The sequence below is a fragment of the Juglans regia genome, unplaced genomic scaffold (assembly GCF_001411555.2).
Source record: "Juglans regia cultivar Chandler unplaced genomic scaffold, Walnut 2.0 Scaffold_827, whole genome shotgun sequence".
Taxonomy (NCBI): Eukaryota; Viridiplantae; Streptophyta; class Magnoliopsida; order Fagales; family Juglandaceae; genus Juglans; species Juglans regia.
In genome coordinates, this window is record NW_023363223.1 from 1 (window position 1) to 6528 (window position 6528).

At 48.2% G+C, this 6528-nt stretch overlaps 15 non-coding genes and 4 pseudogenes across 15 annotated transcripts; all 19 read left to right on the forward strand.

The window, feature by feature from the left end:
* The first annotated feature begins 69 nt into the window (after positions 1-69).
* On the forward strand, positions 70-187 carry LOC118347058. Its single transcript, XR_004800317.1, has one exon. It is a non-coding gene; the product is annotated as a 5S ribosomal RNA (ribosomal RNA).
* Positions 188-377: 190 nt separating this feature from the next.
* Positions 378-496, forward strand: LOC118347055. The gene has a single exon (XR_004800314.1). It is a non-coding gene; the product is annotated as a 5S ribosomal RNA (ribosomal RNA).
* A 195-nt stretch (positions 497-691) lies between these two features.
* Positions 692-810, forward strand: LOC118347054. Its single transcript, XR_004800313.1, has one exon. It is a non-coding gene; the product is annotated as a 5S ribosomal RNA (ribosomal RNA).
* Positions 811-999: 189 nt separating this feature from the next.
* On the forward strand, positions 1000-1118 carry LOC118347050. The gene has a single exon (XR_004800309.1). It is a non-coding gene; the product is annotated as a 5S ribosomal RNA (ribosomal RNA).
* Positions 1119-1308: 190 nt separating this feature from the next.
* On the forward strand, positions 1309-1426 carry LOC118347057. The gene has a single exon (XR_004800316.1). It is a non-coding gene; the product is annotated as a 5S ribosomal RNA (ribosomal RNA).
* Positions 1427-1613: 187 nt separating this feature from the next.
* On the forward strand, positions 1614-1731 carry LOC118347065. The gene has a single exon (XR_004800320.1). It is a non-coding gene; the product is annotated as a 5S ribosomal RNA (ribosomal RNA).
* A 190-nt stretch (positions 1732-1921) lies between these two features.
* On the forward strand, positions 1922-2039 carry LOC118347061 (annotated as a pseudogene).
* A 190-nt stretch (positions 2040-2229) lies between these two features.
* On the forward strand, positions 2230-2348 carry LOC118347049. Its single transcript, XR_004800308.1, has one exon. It is a non-coding gene; the product is annotated as a 5S ribosomal RNA (ribosomal RNA).
* A 190-nt stretch (positions 2349-2538) lies between these two features.
* Positions 2539-2657, forward strand: LOC118347060 (annotated as a pseudogene).
* A 189-nt stretch (positions 2658-2846) lies between these two features.
* On the forward strand, positions 2847-2965 carry LOC118347048. Its single transcript, XR_004800307.1, has one exon. It is a non-coding gene; the product is annotated as a 5S ribosomal RNA (ribosomal RNA).
* A 190-nt stretch (positions 2966-3155) lies between these two features.
* Positions 3156-3274, forward strand: LOC118347051. The gene has a single exon (XR_004800310.1). It is a non-coding gene; the product is annotated as a 5S ribosomal RNA (ribosomal RNA).
* Positions 3275-3464: 190 nt separating this feature from the next.
* Positions 3465-3583, forward strand: LOC118347053. The gene has a single exon (XR_004800312.1). It is a non-coding gene; the product is annotated as a 5S ribosomal RNA (ribosomal RNA).
* A 795-nt stretch (positions 3584-4378) lies between these two features.
* LOC118347064 lies at positions 4379-4497 on the forward strand. The gene has a single exon (XR_004800319.1). It is a non-coding gene; the product is annotated as a 5S ribosomal RNA (ribosomal RNA).
* A 190-nt stretch (positions 4498-4687) lies between these two features.
* LOC118347052 lies at positions 4688-4806 on the forward strand. The gene has a single exon (XR_004800311.1). It is a non-coding gene; the product is annotated as a 5S ribosomal RNA (ribosomal RNA).
* Positions 4807-4993: 187 nt separating this feature from the next.
* LOC118347056 lies at positions 4994-5112 on the forward strand. Its single transcript, XR_004800315.1, has one exon. It is a non-coding gene; the product is annotated as a 5S ribosomal RNA (ribosomal RNA).
* A 189-nt stretch (positions 5113-5301) lies between these two features.
* Positions 5302-5420, forward strand: LOC118347047. Its single transcript, XR_004800306.1, has one exon. It is a non-coding gene; the product is annotated as a 5S ribosomal RNA (ribosomal RNA).
* A 190-nt stretch (positions 5421-5610) lies between these two features.
* On the forward strand, positions 5611-5729 carry LOC118347059 (annotated as a pseudogene).
* Positions 5730-5919: 190 nt separating this feature from the next.
* LOC118347063 lies at positions 5920-6038 on the forward strand. The gene has a single exon (XR_004800318.1). It is a non-coding gene; the product is annotated as a 5S ribosomal RNA (ribosomal RNA).
* A 190-nt stretch (positions 6039-6228) lies between these two features.
* On the forward strand, positions 6229-6347 carry LOC118347062 (annotated as a pseudogene).
* Positions 6348-6528: the final 181 nt, after the last annotated feature.

Below are 6528 nucleotides of genomic sequence, written 5' to 3' on the forward strand. Positions count from 1 at the left end.
TGGATTGGGATCGGAAGGACGCTAGTATGTCGCTCAAGGATTATATGAATTTTAAGTAATTAGTTTGATGGGTGCGATCATACCGGCACTAATGCACCGGATCCCATCAGACCTCCGCAGTTAAGCGTGCTTGGGCGAGAGTAGTACTAGGATGGGTGACTCCTGGGAAGTCCCCGTGTTGCACCCCTCGTTTTTGTTTTTTCCGACTTGCGAGAGGAATTGACAATAAGGACCACTCGGGAGTGGATTTTTAGGAAAATTGCGCCCTGCCCATCGTGTAGCCAAGGGTTTCGATCAGATCGTCGGTACCCATTGGGATCGGAAATACGGTAGTAGGTCGCCCTAGGATTATATGAATTTGAAATAATTACTTTGATGGGTGCGATCATACCAGCACTAATGCACCGGATCCCATCAGAACTCTGCAGTCAAGCTTGCTTGGGCGAGAGTAGTACTAGGATGGGGGACCTCCTCGGATGTCGTCGTGTTGCACCCCTCGTTTTTGTTTTTTCCGCATTGCGAGAGGAATTTACAAGAAGGACAACTTGGGAGAGGATTTTTAGGAAAATCGCGCCCTGCCCATCGCGTAGCTATGGGTTTCGATCAGATCGCCGGTTCGGTTCGCATTTGGATCGGAAAGACGCTAGTCCGTCGCACTTGGATTATATGAATTTTAAATAATTAGTTTGACGGGTGCGATCATACCAGCACTAATGCACCGGATCCCATTTCAACTCCGCATTTAACCGTGCTTGGGCGAGTGTAGTACTAGGATGGGTGACCTCCTCGGAAGTCCTCGTGTTGCACCCCTCGTTTTTGTTTTTTCCGCCTTGCAAGAGGAATTGACAAGAAGGACCACTCGGGAGTGGATTTTTCTAAAATCGCGTCCTGCCCATCGCGTAGCCAAGGGTTTCGATCAGATCGCCGGTTCGCATTCGGATCGGAAATACGCTAGTAGGTCGCCCTAGGATTATATGAATTTTAAATAATTCGTTTGATGGGTACGATCATACCAGCACAACTGCACCAGAACCCATCAGGACTCCGCAGTTAAGCGTGCTTGGGCGAGAGTTGTACTAGGATGGGTCACCTCCTGGGAAGTCCTCGTGTTGCACCCCACGTTTTTGTTTTTTCCGCCTTGGGAGAGGCATTGACAATAAGGACAACTAGGGAGCGGATTCTTAGGAAAATCGCGCCCTGCCCATCGCGTAGCTATTGGTTTCGATCAGATCGCCGGTTCGCATTTGGATCGGAAAGACGCTAGTACGTCGCACTTGGATTATATGAATTTTAAATAATTAGTTTGACGGGTGCGATCATACCAGCACTAATGCACTGATCCCATTTGAACTCCGCATTTTACCGTGCTTGGGCGAGAGTAGTACTAGGATGGGTGACCTCCTGGGAAGTCCTCGTGTTGCACCCCTCGTTTTTGTTTTTTCCGCTTTGCGAGAGGAATTGACAAAAGGACCACTCGGGAGTGGATTTTTAGGAAAATTGCGCCCTGCCCATCGTGTAGCCAAGGGTTTCGATCAGATCGCCGGTTCGCATTGGGATCGGAAATAGCTAGTAGGTCGCCCTAGGATTATATGAATTTAAATAATTACTTTGATGGGTGCGATCATACCAGCACTAATGCACCGATCCCATCAGAACTCCGCAGTTAACCGTGCTTGGGCGAGAGTAGTACTAGGATGGGTGACCTCCTGGGAAGTCCTCGTGTTGCACCCCTCGTTTTTGTTTTCTCCGCTTTGCGAGAGGAATTGACAAGAAGGACAACTCGGGAGTGGATTTTTAGGAAAATCGCGCCCTGCCGATCGTGTAGATATGGGTTTCGATCAGATCGCCGGTTCGCATTTGGATCGAAAAGACGCTAGTACGTCGCACTAGGATTATATGAATTTTAAATAATTACTTTGACGGGTGCGATCATACCAGCAGTAATGCACCGGATCCCATTTGAACTCCGCATTTTTCGTGCTTGGGAGAGAGTAGTACTAGGATGGGTGACCTCCTGCGAAGTCCTCGTGTTGCACCCCTCGTTTTTGTTTTTTCCGCCTTGCGAGAGGAATTGACAATAAGGACCACTCGGGAGTGGATTTTTAGGAAGATCGCGCCCTGCCCATCGTGTAGCCAAGGGTTTCGATCAGATAGCCGGTTCGCATTGGGATCGGAAATACGCATGTAGGTCGCCCTAGGATTATATGAATTTTAAATAATTGGTTTGATGGGTGCGATCATACCAGCACTAATGCACTGGATCCCATTTGAACTCCGCATTTTACCGTGCTTGGGCGAGAGTAGTACTTGGATGGGTCACCTCCTGGGAAGTCCTCGTGTTGCACCCCTCGATTTTGTTTTTTCCGCCTTGTGAGAGGAATTGACAAGAAGGACAACTCGGGAGTGGATTTTTAGGAAAATCGCGCCCTGCCCATCGCGTAGCTATGGGTTTCGATCAGATCGCCGGTTCGCATTTGGATCGGAAAGACGCTAGTACGTCGCACTAGGATTATATGAATTTTAAATAATTAGTTTGATGGGTGCGATCATACCAGCACTAATGCACCGGATCCGATCAGAACTCTGCAGTCAAGCTTGCTTGGGCGAGAGTAGTACTCGGATGGGGGACCTCCTCGGATGTCGTCGTGTTGCACCCCTCGTTTTTGTTTTTTCCGCATTGCGAGAGGAATTTACAAGAAGGACAACTTGGGAGTGGATTTTTAGGAAAATCGCGCCCTGCCCATCGCGTAGCCAAGGGTTTCGATCAGATCACCGGTTCGCATTGGGAACGGAAATACGCTAGTAGGTCGCCTAGGATTATATGAATTTTAAATAATTAGTTTGATAGGTGCGATCATACCAGCACTAATGCACCGGATCCCATTAGAATTCTGCAGTTAACCGTGCTTGGGCGAGAGTAGTACTAGGATGGGTGACCTCTTGGGAAGTCCTCGTGGTGCACCCCTCGTTTTTGTTTTTTCCGCCTTGCGAGAGGAATTTACAAGAAGGACAACTTGCGAGTGGATTTTTAGAAAAATCGCGCCCTGCCCATCACGTAGCTATGGGTTTCGATCAAATCGCCGGTTCGCATTTGGATCGGAAAGACGCTAGTATGTCGCACTAGGATTATATGAATTTTAAATAATTGGTTTGATGGGTACGATCATACCAGCACAACTGCACCAGAACCCATCAGGACTCCGCAGTTAAGCGTGCTTGGGCGAGAGTTGTACTAGGATGGGTCACCTCCTGGGAAGTCCTCGTGTTGCACCCCACGTTTTTGTTTTTTCCGCCTTGGGAGAGGCATTGACAATAAGGACAACTAGGGAGTGGATTCTTAGGAAAATCGCGCCCTGCCCATCGCGTAGCTATTGGTTTCGATCAGATCGCCGGTTCGGATTTGGATCGGAAAGACGCTAGTACGTCGCACTTGGATTATATGAATTTTAAATAATTAGTTTGACGGGTGCGATCATACCAGCACTAATGCACCGGATCCCATTTCAACTCCGCATTTAATCGTGCTTGGGCGAGAGTAGTACTAGGATGGGTGACCTCCTGGGAAGTCCTCATGTTGCACCCCTCGTTTTTGTTTTTTCCGCATTGCGAGAGGAATTTACAAGAAGGACAACTTGGGAGTGGATTTTTAGGAAAATCGCGCCCTGCCCATCGCGTAGCCAAGGGTTTCGATCAGATCACCGGTTCGCATTGGGATCGGAAATACGCTAGTAGGTCGCCTAGGATTATATGAATTTTAAATACCGCTCGATGGGTACGGTCATACCAAAGACAACTTCCATTCGTAACCCATCAGACTCCGCAAATAAGCCGCAGCCAATAGAGTTGTTATCAGAGGGTCACCTCGAAGTCCGTGGTTGCACCCCACGCTTTTGTTCCCGCCTTGGAGGCATCACAATAAGGACAACCGTGGAGTGGATTTGTGTGAAAACGCTACCGCCCATCGCCAGAAGCTACATTGCTCTCGAACATCGACGTTTGCCTCGCATTTGATCTGAAGATCTTAGCACGTCACTTGGATTATATGAATTTGAATAATTAGTTTGATCTGCATGACCATACAAGACTCACGCACCTGATTCCATCTGAATCTCTGATTTTACCGCGTTTTGGGCTTAGAGTGTAGTACTAGGATGAGTGACCTCCTGGGAAGTCCCCGTGTTGCACCCCTCGTTTTTGTTTTTTCCGCCTTGCGAGAGGAATTGACAATAAGGACCACTCGGGAGTGGATTTTTAGGAAAATCGCGCCCTGCCCATCGTGTAGCCAAGGGTTTCGATCAGATCGCCGGTTCGCATTGGGATCGGAAATATGCTAGTAGGTCGCCCAAGGATTATATGAATTTAAAATAATTACTTTGATGGGTGCGATCATACCAGCACTAATGCACCGGATCCCATTAGAATTCGGCAGTTAACCGTGCTTGGGCGAGAGTAGTACTAGGATGGGTGACCTCCTGGGAAGTCCTCGTGTTGCACCCCTCGTTTTTGTTTTTTCCGCCTTGGGAGAGGCATTGACAATAAGGACAACTAGGGAGTGGATTTTTAGGAAAATCGCGCCATGCCCATCGCGTAGCTATTGGTTTCGATCAGATCGCCGGTTCGCATTTGGATCGGAAAGACGCTAGTACGTCGCACTTGGATTATATGAATTTTAAATAATTAGTTTGATGGGTGCGATCATACCAGCACTAATGCACTGGATCCCATTTGAACTCCGCATTTTACCGTGCTTGGGCGAGAGTAGTAATAGGATGGGTGACCTCCTGGGAAGTCCTCGTGTTGCACCCCTCGTTTTTGTTTTTTCCTTGCGAGAGGAATTGACAAAAAGGACCACTCGGGAGTGGATTTTTAGGAAAATTGCGCCCTGCCCATCGTGTAGCCAAGGGTTTCGATCAGATCGCCGGTTCGCATTGGGATCGGAAATACGCTAGTAGGTCGCCCTAGGATTATATGAATTTGAAATAATTACTTTAATGGGTGCGATCATACCAGCACTAATGCACCGGATCCCATCAGAACTCTGCAGTCAAGCTTGCTTGGGCGAGAGTAGTACTAGGATGGGGGACCTCCTCGGATGTCGTCGTGTTGCACCCCTCGTTTTTGTTTTTTCCGCATTGCGAGAGGAATTTACAAGAAGGACAACTTGGGAGTGGATTTTTAGGAAAATCGCGCCCTGCCCATCGCGTAACCAAGGGTTTCGATCAGATCACCGGTTCGCATTGGGAACGGAAATACGCTAGTAGGTCGCCTAGGATTATATGAATTTTAAATAATTAGTTTGATGGGTGCGATCATACCAGCACTAATGCACCGGATCCCATTAGAATTCCGCAGTTAACCGTGCTTGGGCGAGAGTAGTACTAGGATGGGTGACCTCCTGGGAAGTCCTCGTGGTGCACCCCTCGTTTTTGTTTTTTCCGCCTTGCGAGAGGAATTGACAAGAAGGACCTCTCGGAAGTCGATTTTTTTAAAAATCGCGCCCTGCCCACCGCGTAGCCAAGGGTTTCGATCAGATCGCCGGTTCGCATTGGGATCAGAAATACGCATGTAGGTCGCCCTAGGATTATATGAATTTTAAATAATTAGTTTGATGGGTGCGATCATACCAGCCCTAATGCACCGGATCCCATCAGAACTCTGCAGTCAAGCTTGCTTGGGCGAGAGTAGTACTAGGATGGGGGACCTCCTCGGATGTCGTCGTGTTGCACCCCTCGTTTTTGTTTTTTCCGCCTTGCGAGAGGAATTTACAAGAAGGACAACTTGGGTGTGGATTTTTAGGAAAATCGCGCCCTGCCCATCGCGTAGCCAAGGGTTTCGATCAGATCAACGGTTCGCATTGGGATCGGAAATACGCTAGTAGGTCGCCCTAGGATTATATGAATTTTAAATAATTGGTTTGATGGGTGCGATCATACCAGCACAAATGCACCGAAACCCATCAGAACTCCGCAGTTAAGCGTGCTTGGGCGAGAGTAGTACTAGGATGGGTCACCTCCTGGGAAGTCCTCGTGTTGCACCCCTCGTTTTTGTTTTTTCCGCTTTGTGAGAGGAATTGACAAGAAGGACAACTCGGGAGTGGATTTTTAGGAAAATCGCGCCCTGCCCATCGCGTAGCTATGGGTTTCGATCAGATCGCCGGTTCGCATTTGGATCGGAAAGACGCTAGTACGTCGCACTAGGATTATATGAATTTTAAATAATTAGTTTGACGGGTGCGATCATACCAGCACTAATGCACCGGATCCGATCAGAACTCTGCAGTCAAGCTTGCTTGGGCGAGAGTAGTACTCGGATGGGGGACATCCTCGGATGTCGTCGTGTTGCACCCCTCGTTTTTGTTTTTTCCGCATTGCGAGAGGAATTTACAAGAAGGACAACTTGGGAGTGGATTTTTAGGAAAATCGCGCCCTGCCCATCGCGTAGCCAAGGGTTTCGATCAGATCACCGGTTCGCATTGGGATTGGAAATACGCTAGAAGGTCCCTAGGATTATATGAATTTTAAATAATTA